This window comes from Lytechinus variegatus, chromosome 7 (assembly GCF_018143015.1).
Source record: "Lytechinus variegatus isolate NC3 chromosome 7, Lvar_3.0, whole genome shotgun sequence".
Classification (NCBI taxonomy): domain Eukaryota; kingdom Metazoa; phylum Echinodermata; class Echinoidea; order Temnopleuroida; family Toxopneustidae; genus Lytechinus; species Lytechinus variegatus.
Window position 1 is genome coordinate 17,029,655 of NC_054746.1, and position 23,623 is coordinate 17,053,277.

A 23,623-nucleotide genomic window follows, 5' to 3' on the forward strand; every position below is an offset into this window, starting at 1 on the left:
GGGGGGTGTTTCACAAAGATTTAAGTATGACTTAGAGTCGCACTTAAATGTCTAGTTGCGCGCAGTATAAAAGGCATGACAGCATTGGTCAGATCATGCCAAGAGGATGCGCACTACTGCGTATTGATCAATAAGATTGCGCGTTGCATATCATGTACGCGTCGACATTTAAGTGCGACCTAAGTCATACTTAATCTTTGTGAAACACCCACATGGTCACTCCTTACATATATCTTCCTTGCAATATAACCGGCTGCCTTTTAGGGATGGGGGTTCACTACAACCCCATTCTGTGTTTAACTGGTTTCCATTAGTCTGTCTTGGTCCATGCATGGAACCCATTTGCCTGTGACAAAGAATTTTGCTGGCTCAACTTTTGAGAAATAAACAAGTTTTCAGGTCGTTCTAGCCACTTTCAATGTGGGAGCTTGTGCTTTCCTTCATCTCATCCCGTATTCTTTTGGATAAACCTTGTGTAGTGTACATACTGTTCCCCTGAAGCAATGTGGTATTGGCTTCTATTATCACCTTGTCTGCAAATCTGAGAAACTTGGCCTTGGTAGGACATGGTTTGTGGAGAGTGTGGATACGATGAACTTGTGAGAAATTGTATGAGAGATTTGTTCAAAATTTCCTTTGTGTTTCCTTCTGGCATCCCCAGGAAAACAATGTTCTCTTGCACTATGTATGAGGAAAGTATATCATTTAAAATTGGGCTTTCAGTTTTTCCCTCCTCCAACTCACTTTCTTATTGTAGATCACATTCACTGCCAATTCTTGTATTTCTTTCGCTTGAAAAGTTACAAATGGAATCAGTTCTTTAAAACTGCTAACAACTGTTCATTGATTTTTCAAAGAAATCATCTGAATGTCTTCATACAGATGACATGCCATAGTTGGTCTTGGCTGGATTGAGTAGATATTACCGTGATACCATACATATATATGAAACAGTTAGGGAGAGGGTATGAAGCACATCCTTACTCATTGATAGTCATCGAAATATAGTTTGTGATGATTATGATGATGATGATTATGATGATGATCGTGATGTTGATGATGGTGATAGTTGTTGATGATGACATCTACTTTGATTACTATGTGCAATCAATCATTCAAAGTCAACTATATGATCAATCATAAAGCTTTGTGGTGCAAGACAAGACCAATTTCTAAGAAGCATCCTTGAAATTATATTCAATTAGTGACTAAATATTGCAACAGAAAAAAAATTTTGTCACTTGGCGTATACATTGTCTCACTGAATAATACTCTTTATTTTTTCTCATTTTGCTATATAGCAGAACAAGGGAGAGAATGCTGGAAGAGGGATGAATGGATTCTGACCAATATAAACGACTTATTGACCTTGCAATGGATCAGGCTAAAGAGAAGGCTGTGAAAGTAATGGATGAATCAGAAGGTAAGTCAAGAGCATGCATCTTATTCAATCCAATGACTATCCCGCTACCTATACAGCCAGCAGGCTTATGATAGAAAAAGTAAATCTATTCATCAGGGCCCTGTTGTACAAAGAGTTATGATTGATCCGATCAATGTAACTCTATGGAAATCCATCAGTGTCATAATTTTTTGTAAAAAATTTGCACAACGTCCTTTTTAGGCAAAGAGAAGCGCAGTGAATTTTCAAGAAAACAATCAATGCATGAATATACATCACAGCTTTAAAATATTTTGAACAAACATGCATAATAGATGTTGTCGTTGCTGGTCGTCCATATTCGCGAATTGATCGGATCAATCTTAACTCTGTGTACAACAGGGCCCTGGACTTGAAACAGAGGACAGTTTCACGTCCAATCCAGGACGCTTCTTCAGCTCTTCTGAATCAAGCCAGCAGGCTTGATTACTGGTATTAATGACGGTTCTTTGATCAACAGATCTTGCTATTAAGCATTTATGCAGTAGCCTTTGTACTACAAGCTGTGGATATGGGAATTTCAGTGTAAGATCCATCCCACATTTGTGGGTATTTTGGCAGATAATCGATTTGCCCGAGATTAATACTGCAGGCAAACTCTGAAACCTATTACATCTAATAGGGTAATAGTGAAAAATTAAAAGCAGAAAAGACAACAAACTCTATCCAGATTCAACTCCAATTATGACCCAAACCCACTTAGTTACTACAAATTTTCATTTATTATTCGCATATACAGCGCATGCAGAGGAAATGGTTTTGCTAAGGCTGTGACATTTGACCTGTCCAATTACTTTATGCAAAAATAGGACAAATTTGCCAATGTAAAAAAAATCCAAAATTGAAGGTATCCTATGATGAAATTGCACATTATTTTTTCAAGATTTTTTTTTCTACGTTGTAGAGGAAAATGTAATAGATATATCAACAAGAAGATATAATTTATCTTTAATGTATTACTTCATGTTTCATAACAACTGCTTTAAATTACAAATTTCATGACCATTGAGCTGTAAAAGTAATGTGTGAATAAATTGTTTTTTTCTCTCTTTTCTGACATTAAAAATGTCTTTACCTGAGGAAGAATCATCCTTGCTCTTGATGTATGTACATACAATGGTGCAATCCCATCAAATAAAAGAATTGAAAAATGATTATTTAAACGTTTAATTTGTTTCCTTCGTCCATGTATCACTGTAAGATTATGAATGGTTTTGAAAAAGCATTGTGTTGAAACACTATTTTATCCTTTCACTTTACATCTGCAGTCATGTGACTCATGGATACACCCCCATCTTCCAAGCATGAATGAGAGAGAAAGTCTACCAGGAAAGGACATGCCTTAATCACCCTTTACATAGAATGTCGGGTTTGTTCAGGGCTCCATAACACAAATGTTTGCAATCAATCGCTTTATTGCAATGACCAATCAAGATCATTGTTGCATGCACCAGGAGCCAATCAGAATAGTTGTTTTATTTTTGCATTCAATCACAAACTGTTGTGTTATATAGCCCTGTTGTGTAGAGAAGCAAACACCATGTTTTACGTATTTTGTAATGGATTTTAATATGATATTTGTATAGCTCCAAGGAGCAGGTCCAAGCTATCATCTCAAAATAAGAATGTTTCCATATGATTTGAAATCATTTGCAAATATTGTAGGGTAAATCTTTGATACATAACTCTTGGGATACTTTTTTTAGCTCACCAGCCAAAGTTTGATACAATATATTACAGTTTACATTGCATCTTATGGAAATTAATAATCAGAGCTCTTCTTTTTTCAATGTCTCATTTGGGGGTGAATTTGCTTTGAGTATTGTGAGACGGGTATTTGGGAGGTTGGCAAGACCCCCCCCCCCCCCTGAGTTGGCAACAATCAAATCAACAAGCATGTCACCCATGATGTACAGTAATCTACAAAGTTATGTATTTGAAAATTTATTCTTGATTAATTTATTGTGCTAGTTTATGCATAAAATCAGGATTTAACTGTAAGTCTATTATTAATAAAGCCCTTAAAATGCTTCTTTTTTTGTTCAGAGATTAGTAATTGGTATCAGAAGAGTTTTTCTTATATATTTCATTGGGTTTTTTAAAAAATTATTATATATTGTGCTGTTTCAAAGGAAATTGTCAGCAACACTCTTCTGATAAAAAAATATGAAATTAATGGATATTAAACAGAAAAAAAAATTATTGATATAGGATAGAAACAGAATAGGCATTGGAGGTGTACTAGAAATCACATTTTGAACATTTTTTTAGCATAATGTTTGTAAATTTCAGTAACGCATACCCAGTCATCACAAATTTGGTATCAAAACTTGCGCAATACTGAGAAAAAGTCATGAAACATTACATTACGGATAAATTGCAAAAATAAAAATCTCAGGGGGCTTTACACCCCCTATCTTTTTATGGTTAAGCTTCATAAAACAGTATGGTATCAAGGCCTATATAGTAACTATTTATGGAGTTAAATTGCTTTTCAATATTATCATTTTTATATTATTAAAACGGTATGGTATCAAGGCCTATAGTAACTATTTAAGGAGTTAAATTGCTTTTCAATATTATCTTTATATTTTTATTTCTGTGTTTTGGGGTTTATTTTTTTATCATTATTCTGCAAAAGTGGATCCAAAGGTTTTCCAGAGTTTTCGCTTGTTGAGTTTTATCTCTGGTTTTTTACCCTGAATCTACTTGTCGTAGAATTGTTAAAGGGGAATTCAACCTTGGTCATAAAATGGTGTGTGGAGGATCATGAAATTAGAAAAGGAGAACGGTGAAAGATTGGAAGAATTCAGACAAGCAGTACAATAGTTATGGTTGTTTTAAGTAGGAAATTTTAGATTTGAATTCAAATTGCAATTTGGTTAGGAAAATATCAGTTTGAAATCTCCATATGTTGGCTTACAACTGGGAGGACGCAAGTTAAAACCCGGCCGCATCATACCAAATGACGCTAAAAGAGGGGAGTTGCTGCTACCTTGTGCAGCGTTCAAAAATGTAAAGGATAGAGCCTCGTTGATCTAGCACTGCAAAGTGGCTGCCGGGCTCACAATTAATTGGGCAAAGTGAATTTTTTGAGTATTTCTATTTCCAACAATAAAATAATTATGGATTTTCTTTTTTTTTTCATCATGATTTTTCCAACATTCACAAATTCATAACTTTCTTATTGCTTGTCTGATAGTGTTCAAACTTTCACCATCATCTCCCCAACTAATTTTTCATTTTCCTGTAAATATACCATTTTATTTGGGTTGGTTTCTCCTTTAACACAAAAAAAAAATAAAATAATAGTAAATTATGGGCATAATATCTATCTATCTATATATATATATATATTGCCACGAATGTCCGATTTTCATCAATTTTCAATCTTATCTATTTTGATTGATAAATAGAGATAAAGGATATTCTTTGTGTACAAAATGTCATGTATTGTCATTGTTAGTCTTTAGCCTATTTGTTTATGTCTACATCAGCAACGAGCAAAGTATTCAATATTCCAATTCTGATAGAGGGCAAAATCATATTATTAAAATTTTCCTTCAGAACACTGTGCAGACGTGGCAGCTGCCTTTTGCATTTCAAACATAATATCCATAAGTTTTGTTGCATGATTGTCATTCAACATTCAAGAACGCTTAATGAATGCTTGTTCAATCTGTAGTGGTTATTATTAAGTCATATCAGTGGTGATCATCCAAAGTGTCTTATAATTGATGCAACAGTGCAAAACTTATTTCATGAAAGTTTACCATAAATTTCCTCTGTTTGTGAAAAGTCATAGAGAGATCTATTCCTTATATTGTAGATAACAGGGATGCCTAAGATCTCGTCTTTAATGTATATTTGTAACTTTGGTTTGAGCGGCCTATATTATCTCTGGAAGATGCTAAAGGGAAGACAACATGGCTGACCACACTTCTGCTTTGCTACAGTACACATTGCCAGGGAAAAGGCACATTTGGCACAAAATTTTTGTGTCCTTACATTAAAAATCTTTTTATTTTTGAGAAATTGAAACAAAATACTATTTAGAATTTTTGTTATATACATGGAATGGGTCTTCCATTTTTATTTTTTGCAAAATTTATAAAATTGAATGTTGACCCCAAAAGTGATTGCTAAAATCGTTTGGATGAATACCAACAATATATTCAAATCGTGTATAGCTTGCCAGTATTCATTGTATTGATATCAGAATTATGAAGTCGATGCTTATACAGTTCCTGACAGATTTTATGGGTGAAATGATGTATTGATATATATATATTACCATACTTTGGAACTGTTCATTTGGGATTTTTTTTATTAGTCTTTTTCAAATTTCCTATAGAGCTAGTGATATATGGTGCTGTCCATGTGGCATTGTTTTTTCAGGAAAATACTGCACATTCAGTAATGTTAGAGAGGTGCTTTGTATTTTTTTGTCATTTTTAATGCATGCAAAGTCTATGACATTAGAAAAAAAAATGTGGTGGTTTTCACAAATGTTTCAATCTAATAGAAAAACAAAAATTCAGTGGAGGTGTTCACAAATGGTTAAATCTGACAAAAAGTCCTTAAGTGTTAATGTGCACATATGCAGAAGAAAACATAGTCCACAAGCATTATCCAATTAGTATAGTGGTCTGAAATTTTTTTATGCGTAACTTGAAATTTAAGAGCGATTTTTGTGATGCATGCATCTTTGTGAAACACCTCTTTGATTTTTCTCTTTGTGTTAATATGCCAGATAGCTTGGACCTGCCCTGGAGTGTTTTGATTGTCTGTGCTATTCTTTATCTATGTTTGCTTTGTATTCATGATTCGATTATTTGTTTTCCTGAAAAGAATGTAAGACCAGCAGCCCAGAAGATTCATCCAAGTTGGAAGGCCGTAGCAGTTGACCTCTTTGATTGATGGAATAGGCCCTAGACCTTGCAAACATGGCTTCCTGTCTGGTTAGAGCTGGGATCTTCCTGCCAGAATCACACAATTAGTGACATCACTACCAAGAGATCTATTTTTGGGGTGTGCAGAGACAGACACTAGACACTGTTGTGCATGGTATACTGCTTCCTTCAATGTAAGTGCTTTATTTCTGATTTCAATGATATTTTGTGTAGCCAACAGTATGCAAGACAATGCAATAGGTTTTTCAGTAATTATTATGTGGGGAAGATTTTTTAAAAGAAATATTGTGCAGAGGTATCGTGCACTTTGTGCTGTTTATCCATGCTTTGCCACATTTGCTTTTTCTGAATTTGGGCATTTTCTTTTATCTTTTACATGAAATTCTTTCCGTGTAAATCTATCAAAACAATACTCCTGAAAGCAATTTTTATAAATTCAACAGGACTTAGTATACAAAATCTCCATTGCTCTTTCTCTTAAAGAAAAATGACTGCAACCTTTTTTTCCATCTCCCCATTCCTAAATCCTTTTCTTGATTATGTGTCTCAATCTGTTGATCTTTATTGTAGTCTTTCTATTCTGCCTTGTACATCTAGCCATTTCCTTCATTATTCTCAAATCTTCTCTCTCTCTCATTACTCCACCCTCCTCCCCTCATGTTTCACTTTTCCCTCTCCTTTTACAGTGACAATACACTTACATTATCTGTTGATCCATTGATTGTTTTCTTTCTTTATATACATCCCTGTACTATCTATTCAAGCTGTTGCTATGAATTATTTGTTTCACATAATTACAACATGATATTTGCCATGACTGATATAATAATGTGCTAAGAAGACAAAAAAAATTTAACAAGGAAATTTAATACAAACTTTGATATTTTATTAATTGTAGAGCCATAATAGAGCAGTGAAAATAATTTTGTGATAAATATATTCACTTTTCTGTACATGTTAATTTTTTGGACAGACTAATTTGAGTAAATATTTCAAATTTTATCTGGGTCTTTTCACCATAAGCCTCACGTTTGTGAAAATACATGTACCATCATGAAATCACAGAATGAGTAGAGGTTCAATGGCTCCGTTGGAAAGGTACCGTGATGAAGGTGGCTTCTCAATATCGGTTCATCCACCAAAAATTTCTCTTTTTACTCACTTTCGGATATATTCAACCCATTTTTTATGAGTATTGTGTGCTTCAATGGGTTTTTTCCACAATGAGTAAAATACAATGCTCCTTCAATCAGAGCAATACATATTAGTCTAGAATCTAGTTTTACAAGTGCAATGTCAGATTTTGATTTCCATCTTTCCTGCAATTGCCGTTTTCTCTTCAAGTAATTACACAAGAGCCTTGCTGTTGTAATTTTTTAGTCATCTCTTGTTGATATTTGTAATGGGACCTACACGTTTGTCAATTTCATCAATGGAACAGTTAATCAAAGACGGTTTTGGGACTCGGCATTGATCAAGATCAATCAAGAACTAGTTTGCACTCCAAAGTGACCCAGTGAGGATGCATTTTATGTCTGCACAAAGAAGAGAAGAGATGAATTTTTGACGTATGGTTAATGAGAGGGCTGCTGACTTTCAGAATTTTGTATAAATTGCATGTGACATCTTTGTGTTTGACGTTTAGAAATATGTCAAAGTTTTGACAATCCTCATTAGTCATGTACTCCACATTGAGTGCTATGCAAGCGCATCCACAAAAAGCATCAAAAAAGGGTCTGTTTACAGTCCTTACAAAATGGGATGGGTTTTTTTTTTATTTTATTTTTTACTTTTTTCGTCTTTAGGATATCAAACATTAAATCCAGTCCTTGATGTGAGGGTATCAATTGACTTCCATCTAAATGTTAAAATGCAGATTTGAATTTTTGGGGGCCATGGAAATCTCCTGAAGTTACAGATTTTAATTATCAATGTGATATAGTAGGGTCAATTTCTGTGGAATGCCATCAGGGTACAATTGGATTGCATGAAAAGCACTGTTAGGGGTACAAATTCGACAAAGTGGTAGCACATGATGTGGTAAGTGTGACCCCCCCCCCCCCCTCTTAGGTGTCCGACCAAGAGGAATGGTGTTCTTTTCATCTTGTGTGTGAGGTCCAGAGCTCTTGAATACATCATTTCAAGTCACATATTGGTTCTAGTAAGGGAATATTTGGAGGCCATTGTCAACATTCCCTTTCTTTGTCTAGGAGCCAACACTTTTTCCTTGGAAAGAATTTAATACTAGTTCATTTAAAATTTGCTCAAGGTACTCCTGCTTATCCTTGTCAGGTATATTGGGAAGAGGACCTGTCAATTCCAATCAGTTTAATATTCAGGTTGCTTGTGTCTTCCAAGTGTCTGTTCATTGTCCTCCCATGGAAATGATCCAGAATGACAACATCTGCATACCTTGATCTTATGCCATCTAGTTATCTTTCATGGGATCTTGTGAGTCTTTCACTCTCTTTGTAATAAGATACAATGCATATTTGGAGACCTTCATAGAATCAGTTCCTTCATTTTGTTTGTGGTCCCTCTGATGATGTCTCAGAGAAGTTGAAGTTTCTTAACCAGATCCTTGGGCTTGACATACGTATAGGATGCTGGGCTCGTCATTCACCTTCTGGTCTGTGGGTGGGGCAGTGATCCAACAGATTGTCAATATTCTGAACTCTCAGATTTCCATGTTTCATCAATTGTTGCATCGTCAGGGGTTTCTTTTTTCTCAGGGAACACTTAAAGTCATATCCTTGTGATGAGAGTTGGATTTGTTCACTTGGCTGGATTTATGTAAGAGAGGTTGCTATATTGGGGAAGCATTTAGTTGATCCAGTTGTCTTCCAATTGGCTGGTTGATTGTTCCAGCTGTCAGTGACCCTGTGATTAAACAGGTTGTTTCCTACATCCCGTCTGGATCAAGGTTTAGAAATGTTATTGGGTGTTGCCTGTGAAATGTGACAATGCTTTTTCTGTTACATTTTTTCAACTGTCAGTGTCAATGAACATTTGGCTAAAGAAATGGTTTACACGTCCCATCTGGACGCAGTTTGAGAAATTTTATTGTGTGCTGTCTCAAGAAATTTGCTTCGTAACAACTCCATGGCTAAAGAAATGGATTCCTACTTCCAGCTTTGAACGAGTGTTAGAGATTTTATTGGTTGTCGTTTGTGAAATTTGACATTGCGCTTCATGACTAGGATACAAGCATTGTATTGTAATGATTGATTGGGGATTATAAACCATTGTGGGAAATAAAGTGCACTTCCTCATGATGAGCCTATATTGAGGGTCCAACCTATTAGATCTAGATTCACATATCTTGCCAACGCCATCTTTTTTCGCCTTATCTCTCAGAGTTGTGTGGTGGAGTGATGGATACAATACAGGGGCTTCAACTTGGGGATGGGGGCCTTTTCAAGAAATACATGTATACAAAAATGGAAAAACGACCATCAGATTGTGTTTTGCATGGTCAGCCCCCCACTTTCAAAACTGTGGCGTAACTGTAGTATAAAATCACAAACATTTGGTTTCTCTATGATGGTGAATGAATGAATGACCTTCACAGGGAAACAAAACAAAACTCAAAACAAACTATTCTTTTTCCTATTTGCATCTTTATAAATATTTGAACAATGAAGTGTTCACAGAGACACAATTGAATCATGTACAGAAAGGGTATATTTATATTCAAAATTGAAATATTTTTCATTTTCTCATTTAAAAAAAAAGAAATTGCCCCCAAAAAAAAAAAAATAATAAAAAGACAAAATAAAAAGAAATAAATTAAATTTTGAAAAAAAAATAAATAAAATTAATAATAAAACAAAATTATATTACATGAGACTTGTATAGCGCACTTTCCATCTTGATTAGATGTTCAAGGCACTTTAGAGCAGAACAAGAACAAACACAAATGTTTTTTATGAAAATATATAGAATTAAATGATTTTTTTTAATAATAGATAATAAATTTTTGATATTGAATAATAATTTTAAATGATAAGTGATACTAAGAACTTTTTAATTTGATTAGTTTTAGAACATTGTAATATCAGTCATGAATAATAAATGTTGAAATGATGGAAGATTGACAGCTATAGGAAGCACTTTATGAAGAGTCTTTTTTTTCAGTGATTATCGCAGGCTAATTTGCTCTAAGCCAATCACATGCCAGAATTTTGCCAGTGAAAATCACTGAAAAAAATGTCATGAAATGCTTTCTTGGATGGATTGTACAGGGAGGTATGGAGAGAGAGCACAATTACCTGGATTAACTGCTCAACTTGTAAAATTTACCTATTTGTAGGAGAAAAGTGGGAAGAGGGGAGGGGAGATGGTGATTAGGGAGCAGATTAAAGGAAATAAGGTGGTAACTTTGTTTAAGGATTAAAAGGACTACAAGGAGATTAAACAGACTGTTTCATATGGTATGAGAGAAGGGGGATGGGTGGGGTATGTAAGACAAGGGGTTGGGGATGGGGTAAGAGAAGGGGGTGGGGAAGAGAGGGGGGTGATGGAAGAGTACAATTGTTGCCCTTAGTAATACAAAATCAATGCATTGTCTTGCATAATCTTGGCTACACAAAGTAATATTGAACTGTGAAATAAAGCACCTACATTAAAGATGCGGTATATCATGCATGGCAGTGTCCGGTGTCCCACTCTGTACCCTTTAAAATAGGACTTTTGGTAATGTCATATATTGAGTGATTTTGGTAAGAAGACCTAGCTCAGATCCAGCCGGAGGTCATTTTGTGAGTGCTAGGGTTTGTTCCATTTAATCAAGGGGTCAGTTGCTATGGTGATACAACTTGGATGAATCTTCTGGGCTGCTGGTCATTTTTTTTTTGTATTCTTTTTCTTTGAGAAAATATCTAATAAATCACTTTGAAAATGAAAAAAATCTTGCCTTATTGTCATGCTTGTTTGTACACATTGTGTGCCTGTGTACTGTGAAACATCATAGCCCATGTAGAAACAGACTTGTCCTGCCCCCCCCCTTTAAAAAATCTTTGTGTGATGTCCCCAACCTCCCCCCCTTTTTTTCTGCAAGCCAAAACTGACATTCCTGAAATCTCCTGCTCATAGGTTTGTCACCCGGATCCAGGGCCCCCCCCCCTTATATTTTGAGAATCCCCATTTAACATAGGCCAACATTTATATAGCAATTTATTGTCTGCACCCCCTGTATTATAAAAAAAAGCTCTGTCCCCCTCCCCACCCCCCCTCCCCATGAAATTCTGGATCCACCTCTGGTCATGGGTACTGTACAGTGTAAAAAGGTAATCCAAACTTAGAAGGCTGACGTGCAGTGCATCATTGCACAGTGCCTTGACTGATTTATTAATTTTTTTAATTATCCACCCTTATTATTTCAATTACCTTTTTGTACGCTGTACAGGCACATTTAAGCATGCAGAAATTTTCAAGGTAGAAATTGATGAAATGTAAAACCTTGATTATTTCAGCTTATACTTCAAGAATGTCTTATTTTGGCTTCCAGTAGTTAAAGCCCACCGCACACTACACAATCGGATAAAACATTATTTTCAGCAAATCACATTTTCCATTAAATGCAAAAGTTCTATAAAGAACAATTTTATTTGAAGTTATGAATAATGCTTGAAATCATAAAGACAGAATTCTGCTTTATTGAAAGCTTTGTGTTGGAGCAAAGTCCAATCGGCTTAAAGTTGCAATTTCTACGAGAAAGTTCAAAATAAAATGAAATTTAGATTTTAGAATTCATATTTGTAGAACTATTTATAGGTTGGAATGTACATATCAAATACTATTGCAATTGCTTTGAAAATCAGAATGCACCGGATCAGATTGTGTAAAGTGTGCCAGGCTTAAAATTAAAAGCCCCCACCCCCCCCCCCTTCCCATCCAGATTCTAGACCTGGTAAACTGTTGCAAAATGAATTGAAATTGATGAAAAAAAATCATTTAAAAAAATTAGGAAAAAATGACAGGTTGTAATGCTAATACTGTGTTATCCTTTTATTTTGATATGAAATATTTCAATATCCACCCAAATGAAAGTAAGCTCAGTCAAATCCACAGATTTTCATGAAGAGTAAATTACATTAAGTCATGAGTGAATACCTCAATAACAATTCACTTTGCAACATTCCAGGTATACTTTTAAGATATGGAATATTTCAGTTTTATTTTACAAGAGTGAACTTCACAAAGACAAAAATACTTTGATAACATATTTTGGTTTGTTTGAAGTGTATTTTCCTACAATGTGCTAAATATTTTGTGGCACATTTTAATTTGTATTCTTGAATAATCAATGCATTTAGAGATGCAAGAAATTAATAATATTGGGAATTTACAATGTAATGTTCCTTTCATCTATCATAAAAGGTTTTAGATGCAAGAATTATGGGAAGTTATCAATTATCAGCTGGAATGATCATTGGAGACCAGTTTATTAATGTGAGCATGATTTTCATGAAGTTCACTCTAAGGCCTGTGTGAAAAATGGGGTAGAAAATGAAGGTGCTTTCAAAATTGGTTGTTCGACTGCTTATAAGCATTGCTATCATGTGCAAAATATGATGCAAGCAAATGGTCATACCACCAAGCGTGAAAGTCCCTTCAGAGGGTGATCCAAACAAAGATGGATGGAAGAGAGAGGGGAGAAGAGAGAGGAGAGGCGTGAGAGAACGAGGAATAAATGAAGGGGAGAGAAAGAAAGAGAGAGAAGAACGTGTGATCAAGTGAATGAGTTCACAAGGAAGAGTGGGAGTTAGGGAGAGAAAGAAGGATGGAGAGGAAATAAAGAGATGGTGACAAGTCTTATATGAAATTGGTAAAAGAATAAATACAAGTATAGACAAAAGAAGGTGTGACTCATTCATTTAATTGAAGGCATTTATGAATGAATAAAATAATGAATAAATGGATCAGTGGACCAGGTGAATGAATAATTAATAGTCATTCATCTATTCATATATTTGTATTCATTCATACATGCATTCATTTTGTTTCTGCAAGATTCCACAAAATACAAGTATTATTACCACCTGAACAATGGCATTTAACAAAACGGGAAAATAGTACAATTATTACCCAGTCATGAACAATCTTGAGTAATAAATAGTATTCAGAGGTATATGACAATTAGTACATACACCTCGGTATATACTCAACATAAGCCTACAGTGATGCTAAAAAGTGAGTGAACTCCACCAGAAAATGATCATATTAAAAAATATTCAAGTTCCAAGTTCTGTCATCTTTTTATTACATTCAATAAAGTTTGTTTCTTTGGGTTCCCTTGACATTGTAGAGTTGTTGTTTACATTCAACACTCGGCATGAAGGATTGCATTTTCTGGTGGGTTCACCAACTTTTTAGCACCACTGTACATTGTCGGCAGAAGACAAAAATTTTAGGGGGGACGCAGAAAGAAAATTGACAAGCAAAAAAAAAGGTTACAAATTTAGGGGGGACGCATGCAAAAAAAAATGACAAGCAAAAAAAAGGTCATCGACCTAAAATTTAGGGGGGGATCGCCCCCAACTCAAATTTAGGTGGGACATGCACGCCTCCCCCCCCCCCCCGCTCTGCCGCCTATGCCACTGTATATAAAATATCCATACTGATATCAATGCTAATAGCCAAGATCAGGGAGCAACTTTTGTACCAGGATTATGCAGGAGCGTTACATACATAAATTACTCCTGAAAAAAAATTAATAAATCCATAAAATCAAAATCCTTGTGGTAAAGCTTTCTTTCAGGTAGCAATTTTTGTTTTGGTTTCGTGTGTTGGCTGTGTAAGCATTGTTAGATAATGCTGAAAATACCACTTTTGGGGCTGCTACACCATTTACAGTGATGTGAAGATTGACATACATATTTTGGTTTGAAATAAATGTAAATTGCTTTAACTGTCAGAAGCGACCAATAAGTTCAAAGTTGATGTATTAAGGAAAATTACACTAAAAATCCACTTTTGTCGTTCTGTGTCTGTAACACGTCGACCACTCTGCGTTATGTTGCTGTTCATAATATAATAAACATTGTGCTTTTTATGAAAAAGTTGGGATATATCAAACTATTCTATATACAACAAACTATATATTTGGGGGCCAAAGTGCACCTCGATCTAGGCTTTATACTGCGACTACATGTAATTGTTAAAGGGGGTACTCCGGATTTCAAATGATAATTTCTCATCATAGCAAACCGCTGAAAAGTTCATTAAAACCTGATAACAAAGTAACGAAGTTATTGAATTTTAAAGTTTAGTATTACAAAAATTTGCGGAAATGGCACGCCGTCATGAAAATGCAATAGGAGGGCTGATGATGATATGATCCCGATCTTCCTTTTTTCTTATGTCATTACACGAAATCATGATTATATTATACTTTAAAACAAATATCTCCCCTTGAAACAAATTAAGTTGCAGCAATGACTATCTTACACATTCAATCAGATATCTGTCCATTTTTTTTCTTTCTTGATGATTTAAAAAGATTTAAATAAATATAATAGAATACAGCCCGGAGTATCCTTTTAAAGGGGAAGTTCGACCTGAAGAAAGTTTGTTGTGTAATTCCATAAAATTATCAACCTTGTTGTACATCCGACCCCCATTTATTTCAAGTCTTACTTCACTTAATAAACTTACCAACTCATGGTCCTTTGAGAACATTACAGAATTTCAAAAGATCCAGAAATCAGAGACAAAAAAAAATCATGAATGTCCCACATATTGGGGTCGGACGTACATATTTTGTGGAATTGCATTGTAATAATACCAGAAAAAAATATTGGTGACGGTTTGAGAATACGAAAGTTATTAGAATTTCAAATAAGTTTTGGATTTGTGATGTCATAAAAAAGCAGCTGTCTCATAATGTTATGTAATATAAAATGCATATTTTTTTATTGATCATGATGACCAGAATTTTCTTTGTCTGTTAATATACTAAAAATACAATAAAAAGTATTTTCATTCTTGGAGAAATTGACATTTCACTGATTTTTTACTACACGATATTATATTTTCCTCAAACCTTCACTGATATCATTATAAAGGTCAAGTCCACCTCAGAAAAATGTTGATTTGAATCAATAGAGAAAAATCAGACAAGCACAATGCTGAAAATTTCATCAAAATCGGATGTAAAATAAAAAAAGTTAGGACATTTCAAAGTTTCGCTTATTTTTAACAAAATAGTTATATGAACGAGCCAGTTATATCCAAATGAGAGAGTCGATGATGTTACTAACTCACTATTTCTTTTGTTTTTTATTGTAATGAATTATACAATATTTCAATTTTTACGAATTTGATGATTAGGACCTCCTTGCCTGAAGCACAAAATGTTAAAATGATAGAATTCCACGTGTTCAGAGAGGAATTAAACTTCATTTCACATGACAATGGCGAGAAAATCAAAGTATTTCATATTTCATATAATAAAATACAAAAGGAATAGTGAGTGATGTCATCAGTTCCCTCGTTTGCATATCGACCGAGATGTGCATATAATTGTTTTGTGAAATGAAGCGAAAATTTAAATGTCATAACTTTCTTATTTTACATCCGATTTTGATGAAATTTTTTAGTGTTATGTTTGTTGAAGTTTTCTCATTTTATTCAAATCAAGTTTTTGTTGGGGTGGACTTGTCCTCTAATTATCTTCTTTTTTTTTGCTATTTCTAATAATCTTTTGCTAGGGTGAACTTCCCCCTTTAAGTGTAAAATACACTCGATCAATCATGCTTTCTTGAATCATATTTCGCAAGATACAAGTGAATATCCAAATTTCTCTGGTATGTAAGCTTGGGTACCGAAAGTTGGCAGCAGAAGCCCAGGTCGACCGGGACAAAACATTATACTTCTTAGATGTTTTCAGATTCAGCACTGCGTAGTGAGACAGCCAGATGCGTTCCACCCCAACTTAAAGTTGAAAAAAAAAATCAAACAAGCATAATGTTTACAATATCATCAAGTTGAATGTAAAATAAGAAAGTAATGATATTTGAAAGTCCACTTAACTTCACTTTTTTCTTCATTATAATGCGAAACATAGTTACTCCCTGAGTGTAAAATTGGCATTGTTGCAATCTCTTGTGCATTAATTAATAAATATCTTCATTATTTTCAATTCTGCAAAAAATGAAAATAAGGTATAATTCTTACATTAAAAGGTTTCAAAAGAAGAAAATGAGTGTAAGACAGCATCGACTCTCTCAATGAACCAATTACTGTGATTTTTTTTTTGTGTGTGGAAAAAAAGTATCATACACAACTAGCTCTCATTCATCAAAGTGTCAGGGAGCGTTTCATGAAAGGACTTGTCAGACGTTTTATCCGACAAGTCTCATTTTATCCGACAGTTACCATAATAACATTGCTTATCAGCCAATCAAAATCAAGATGTCAGATCTGACAACATGTCGGACAAAAATATTAATGAAACGCTCCCCTGGTCTCGGAAAAAAGGGAAAGGATCTCGGAAAGGCTGGTGCCAAGCGTCATCGCAAGGTACTACGAGACAACATCTAAGGTATCACGAAGCCTGCTTTAAGTTTAAATGTCGGATCTCATCCTTGATAATATTTTCCAGTATTATATGCTTGTTTGATTTTTCTCAATTTATTCATATTATTGCGGACTTGACATTTTACAGAAACATTTCCCTCACGCAACGTATAGTTCTCCCGGGATTTCCTCAGGCTCGAGCCGTTTGAAGACCAACTGGATCCTTGATCAACCCTCATCATGATGAGACTGCATCGGGTGAACTTGATAACCATGGTATCGGCTTGGTATATTCCTCAACCAAATTCCACTGGCCAGACCCTATATTCCCCTATATTCCTCCTCCTGGTAAAAACTGGCTCATCTCAAGTGGGAAATCGGATTGGCCGTTCAATAATGACGTCAGACCTCATCTCACCATTAGATATCCCCACATGTAGATTCCTTCCAAACAACATTCTCCTATCCACCTGACCCGGCATCACCTCCTGATGAAATCCTGTTCCATTTTTCTCTGACCTGTACATGCAATATGTGGTGGTATTCCATAGGGTATAACATCTTATTCAGCACCAGGTTAATTCTTGCGCTAATGGAGAAAATAAAAAGAAAGAAAATAAGTTAGGAAGCGTCGTGGTGTAGCGGTTCTGACTCTCGCCTTGTAATCAGAGGGTCGTGTGTTCGAATCCCACCATGGCCTAGCGTCCTTTGGCAAGGCGTTAATCCACACTTTGCCACTCTCCACCCAGGTGTTAAATGGGTACCCGGTAGGATGTGAAAGCCTATATGTAGTATGCCTAGCAATTGAGTCTTGGAACTCTTGTTGGAATGCTCCCCAGGGAGTGGAGAAGGTGCATACATTGTATGCGGGCATGCAAGGATCCGATGACCGGGGTAGTAATATGTCTGTAAAGCGCTTAGAGACGTCGTTCCAATGTATATAAATGCGGAATATTATTATTAAGTGAAACAGTACATGTACCTTTTCTCTCAAGTTCCAAAATGATAACAGACCGATAGCCTGTTTTTATAAAGAGTTTCGAATATGGAATTTTATTCATAGGGGCAACTACCATGGTAAAAGGGGTCAACAGCTAATCACAATCAAGTTTTTATTTGGTAGTAACAGTAATTGCAAAGTCAACGAAGTTGTAATTTTTTTATTTGCCCTGTCTTTATCATGACCCATGTAAACCAATTCATGTTGCCGCACAGTGCCGAATACCAATCATAAATGTTTATTGGTATTTTTTTCTCAAAATATATAAATGTGTTTTGAAGATATATAAATACATAAAATAATAATTTTGAACTTGCCCAACGTCATATCCCTTAAAAAACATGTATTTGTTTCATAAACCTATTTGTAAGTTAGGAACGACTTTATAAACGAATTGTAAATTCTTTATTGGGAGCTAAATCAATACCAATGAAATTGTAGGGTTGAATCCCAGGGTGAATGAGTTAAAAAGGTCCACTGAACTGGTAAAGGACATGTACATTTAAGGTCTGTTTGCAGTTACTCATGTGGAGGATACATTATCTCCCAAATCAAACAATGCAATGGCGAAGCGCAAGCTAGAATGCGTATCTAATCAAACAATTAATGTGAATGAAAAGCATATCCTTTTGAGCAGATTAAAGGCTCAAGACAAAAATTTTGAGAGGGTGGGATTTCGCTTATTAGGCAAAATTAAAGTAAAGTTGCGAGAGAGCGACCCCCCCCAAAAAAAAATAATCGGCATTTTTAATTCAAATTTTGTGATAGATATTGACATAATATTACAAAATGATATATTTCACCCCTATCTCATTTTTTTCTCCTTTTTTTTCTTGGTCGTGAAGAATTTTTTAGGGCAAGCACCAAGCCTCTATTTTTTTCGGCGAGCCCAAAAAACAAACTTCATTTAATGTAATATTTAGCACCTAATTTCACAATCAAATATCTGAAACATGGCAGAACTTGAAAACTTTAAATATGTTCATTTTTTCGTAGGGGTTAACTATATTTTGAGCACCTCTGTATATAATGACCTGATTTTTTATTTTTTTTACTTTCCAATTTATCCCCCTCACGTTTTATTCACATCTTTCCCTCCTCTTTCTCATCTCCTTCATTTTTTTCTTCCTTTTATTTTAAGTGTTCATTGTACAAGAACATAAAATGTGCATTTAAGAAAAGAAAATAGAGCACTTTTAGCAGGGTAAGGAGCACTGGTCATACATAAATAAATTACCTTTTGGGTTGCTTTAAACCTCGAAATGGCATGAACCCAGTATTCTCTTTCTCTTCATTTAGTTTATCTTCAGAGCAAGAGAACAATTTTAATTACAGAGGAATGCCAAATTCGATATAATAGAGACCGAAAACAGAAGTCTCGAGGCAGGTTTATATTATTACACACTACAAAGCCAACACATACGAGAATGAATCAACAATGGTACGCCAGGCTTCGCGATCTAACATGAGAGTTGGTAAATCATGTAACAAATTATTTGTATCCCTACATAATGTAAAAGTTAAAGGTCTCCGTTCCCTCGTTTTATGAGGGAGGCGAAACAAAAGTACATCAGAAATAACGTCCTGCTCACTACGGAAACAGTGACCAACAAATCTCGTACTTCGTTTAATTACCATGGTGGAGATATGTGCAGGTCTCCATAAATTTCTTTAGGCGAAACTAAACAGTATAAGAATTGTGCTTTAATAATAGCCAATTTTTATAAAGCGCTTTTCCCAGAATGGCCCAAAGCGCGTTACAGCATATTATTACCCTTTCTCTATACTATTTTGTTGAAAGCCAATCCTCAGCATAATATTTTTTTTTCTTATAATAAGAGGACTTTGAACAGTAGTATTATTACAAGTGTTAGAAACAGCGGTGGTCCATACTACTTCTACATCTACTTCAGATATACTATTACTACTTCAGCATTTACTCGTACTATACTTGCCACTGTTAGTAAGTATATTGTTTTTATTTCTTTAGATAGTTAAATTGTATTGTTTCATTTTCATTTCGTTTATCTCAATTTCCTGTTTTGTTTCGTATACATCTTGATAAAAGCTATTAACATAATGCGTATAGTCAAGATTATGCTCGATATAATAGCACTAAAGGCAACAAAACAGTTTTGCCTTCAAAATGTATTGGGTTTACAGGGTTTAAAATCTTTAAGGCCAGTGTATGATCAGGGCTATAAGGCATGAAAATCAAAGGCCAAGCATTGAAGGTCTTGCATTAAGGCACCAGGATACTTATAAATACATACTAGTATAGGGCTATTCTTTGTGGTCAAGAATGGGGGGGGGGGTCATTTGAGCGATTTGGGGTCGGCTTTAGCCCCCAAGGTCCCTCCTTACCTCCTATGCAATCTTTATCTATATTCTTCATCATTATAACACCCCTCCCCCTTCGTCTTGACCATACATGGAAAGTTATTTGTTTGGTATTGGAGGGTTTGCATAATAGTTCTTTTACAATTTTGAAGGCTGCAAGCTATTAGTAACTGTGAGAGCAACCGGCAATATAAGATATGAAAAACAAAACTGAAATACACTACATTTACTTCTTGAAATTCGCCATATCTGCCATTATGAGCGCAATTTTATCACAATGTTGAGTCCATGCATCTTCATTAAAAATAGTATTCATAAGCACTGGCGTAAATCCGTGTTGATGGGTGGGGGGATGACTGAAATATTTTGACACTTTTTTTGCAATCATGTTTTTAGATATGCATTGTCATTGATATGTCCACAGTGGCGTACCGTGGGTCACGGCATTGTGGGGGCACCGGCAAAATTTTTGAATCACTGAGCGAGCGCGCGAAGCGCGAGCTGATTTTTTTTATATTCACACCTAAAAAGGGACTTTATAATCAAATTTGTGTAATCATGATAGGTACCTGTCTTGCTAAACAATGCGAAGCGCGAGCTGAAATTTTTGCATATTTTGACCCCAAACAGCGAGATTTTAAGGAATATATTTTAGGAATCCATTAAGAGTATGCATATCTTACCATAGTCACAGTGCCAAGCACTTGCTGATTTTATTAGAATTAAATCTGAACACATGAACCACTTTTTGTAGTCATTGCAATCATGAATATCATACACATCTCACTAATCAAATATTGCGAGCGCGAAGCGCGAGCTGAAAATTTAGATAATTCAGACCTGAAGTTGGGCATTCTAAGGTTTCTTTGTAGGAATAAACTAGGACCATATACGGTTTTCTTTAACCAAATGATGCGAGCGCGAAGCGCGAGCTGAAATTTTTTTTGATATTCAGATCAGAAGGGACATTTTAAGGACTGATTTTAGGAATTCATGAAGAGCAGACATATCTCACCAATCCACTAATGCGAACGTAATCACGGACAGGAAATGTTTATATACGAAGGCCTTAACATGGGGTAATCAATTTTTGAGTCATGTAAAAGAAGCACATAAAAAAATGATAACTCAAGTGCTAGGAAATATAATTGGTTTATATTGACTTGAAAACGGGATGTTTTAGTACAACAGGATTATATATCTCGTTAAACAGACAATGTGAGCACCAGGAACAATGAAGACATAGGCCCTGGGAAAAGTATGTTTCATAAAGTTATGATAAAAATGATTCTTATGTAATGTAACATAATTATAATATACATGTAACATTATAATGAATAATATTTTCTTCTTTCCCTCTACGTTTCTCTTCCTTTCTCCCTTATTTTTTCTTTTCCCCTTTCCCCGTTTTTTTTTTTTTTTTTTTTTTTTTTGGGGGGGGTCAGCCGATAGGGGGGGGCATGTGCCCCCATGCCCCCCTGTAGTTATGCCACTGCATGTATATATGGCAAATACCCCTCCGATATTATATTTTTTACCCCATGATGGTTTAATGGTTTTATTAGAGATTACATTCAAATTTTTTTGGACATTCCATCTTAATCCCTTCCCCAAAACCCCAACATTGATGAATTGGAAGAAACGGGGTTTCTCTTCAATGTTATAATAAGGACATAAGTATTTCGTTTGGAAATGGTGAACTGGCTCTTTATTTGCATTTTATGATTCAATAATATTGTTTTATTTGTTAAGCGGTATTTTAGGAAGAATTTTCACCAATAAAACAATTATCTCTTGTGATTTTTTTTTCATTTCTTCCGTAAAAAGTGGGGGGATGTTTGTACAGGCCATCCCCCCCTCCTCGAAAAGTGTGGGGGGATATATCCCCCATCCCCCCCGGATTTACGCCAGTGATCATTAGACATTGTTTTACCAATCATAATTGATTACTATATTGAGATTGTTTAAAAACTGAAAAATAAAAAAGCTACAGATATGACTTTTGGTGACTATAAGGACAAAAAAAGGATCTCCATCCTTTGCAAAACGTTTTGTCCTTATTCGGTATTTTACTCATATAGGATCTACTCATCACTTGATTTGTCTGTAAGAATACTTGTAGGCCTATATGCCAAAACAAAATAATTTTGCTCACATCCTGGTATTTCCACTCACTGGCAGCTGACGTCCGAATGTTGTGAAAGCTGTTTCTGTCCACAAGAGTCCTCTTAAAAACAACAACAACCAAGCAATACAAATAGTGGGCGACTTCACGTTAGTCACAATTTGAAATAAATCATATTTTACTCGTTTACTGACATGGGTACATAGATTTACTCCGATTCTATAACAACACATTTGTACTTTTCAAACACCAATACTTTTAATGTTTAAACTTGAGTGGGCGTTAGTATACACTCATTTCGATCCTTGAAGGCTTGAGCCATTTTAAGAAGTTCCACATTTTGGAACATTATTCATTTAATTTCACTTACCTGGTTATCACCAAAATAATATTACAAATCCCTTGATGATGTTCCTATCATTTCCTCTCATTCGGAGTAATATCAGAAAAAGAAAATCAGTGTTTGTTGTCCTGTTAATACACTGTTTGAATTTAGCCTTGAGGACATAATTTCTTTGAACTCTATAGCATTTACACTGTTGCATTCCTGCCGCCAAAAGACATTCACCCGTCAGCTATTCAACATTTTCCGCCATTGTGTGTTCGCTTTCTCGCCTCAGTGCATCTATTATAATTATGGATGGACATTGCATCCGGCCTGGTCAATGTCTTTTCAATAAAATTCCATTCTCAGGGGCCAGGGGCGGATCCAGCTTTTGACATGAAGAGGGAGGTGGAAAAATTCATCCCAATCCCCCCCATCGGTCGCTCGAAGATCTAACATTAAAAGCTGTTACTGCATGGTGGGGGGAGTAAAGGCGACCGCACACCTTACGACTGGTCTGCGACCCGATTCCAGAATAAAATGTAGTAGAATTTGATGCTAATGTAGTACGGGGTTCTTATCAATTCTCATTCCTAGCACTCTTCATGCACAGAGACAGCCCAGCAGACATGCTATCATGTTCAGAACTTACTGGCCAACTCCCAGTCTTTTAATGTACAAAAGCCTTGTTGCATTCTAGCAACATTCCATTCAAATTATTTAAGGAAAATCAATATTCATATAAATGTAAATCAATGGAACAAAGTATAACTGAATATTCATATATACAAACAAAAGATATTCAAACTATATGCAAATTATCCTAAAAGCTTGAGTGCATCAACTTAACATTATAACCAATCAGGAGAGAGATGGAAGGAGAGGGAGAGTGAGAGAGAGAGGAGTGAAGAAAGCTGTATGGAGGATGGTGGAGTGAATAAATACAAAAGAACCTTGT

General features: G+C 35.2%; 1 long non-coding RNA gene across 1 annotated transcript; it reads right to left on the reverse strand.

Moving 5' to 3' along the window:
• Positions 1 to 17,391: 17,391 nt before the first annotated feature.
• On the reverse strand, positions 17,392 to 22,923 carry LOC121417973. Its single transcript, XR_005970411.1, has 2 exons — positions 22,711 to 22,923; positions 17,392 to 17,464 (listed from the first exon to the last, which is right to left on the reverse strand). It is a non-coding gene; the product is annotated as an uncharacterized LOC121417973 (long non-coding RNA).
• Between the last annotated feature and the right edge of the window lie 700 nt (positions 22,924 to 23,623).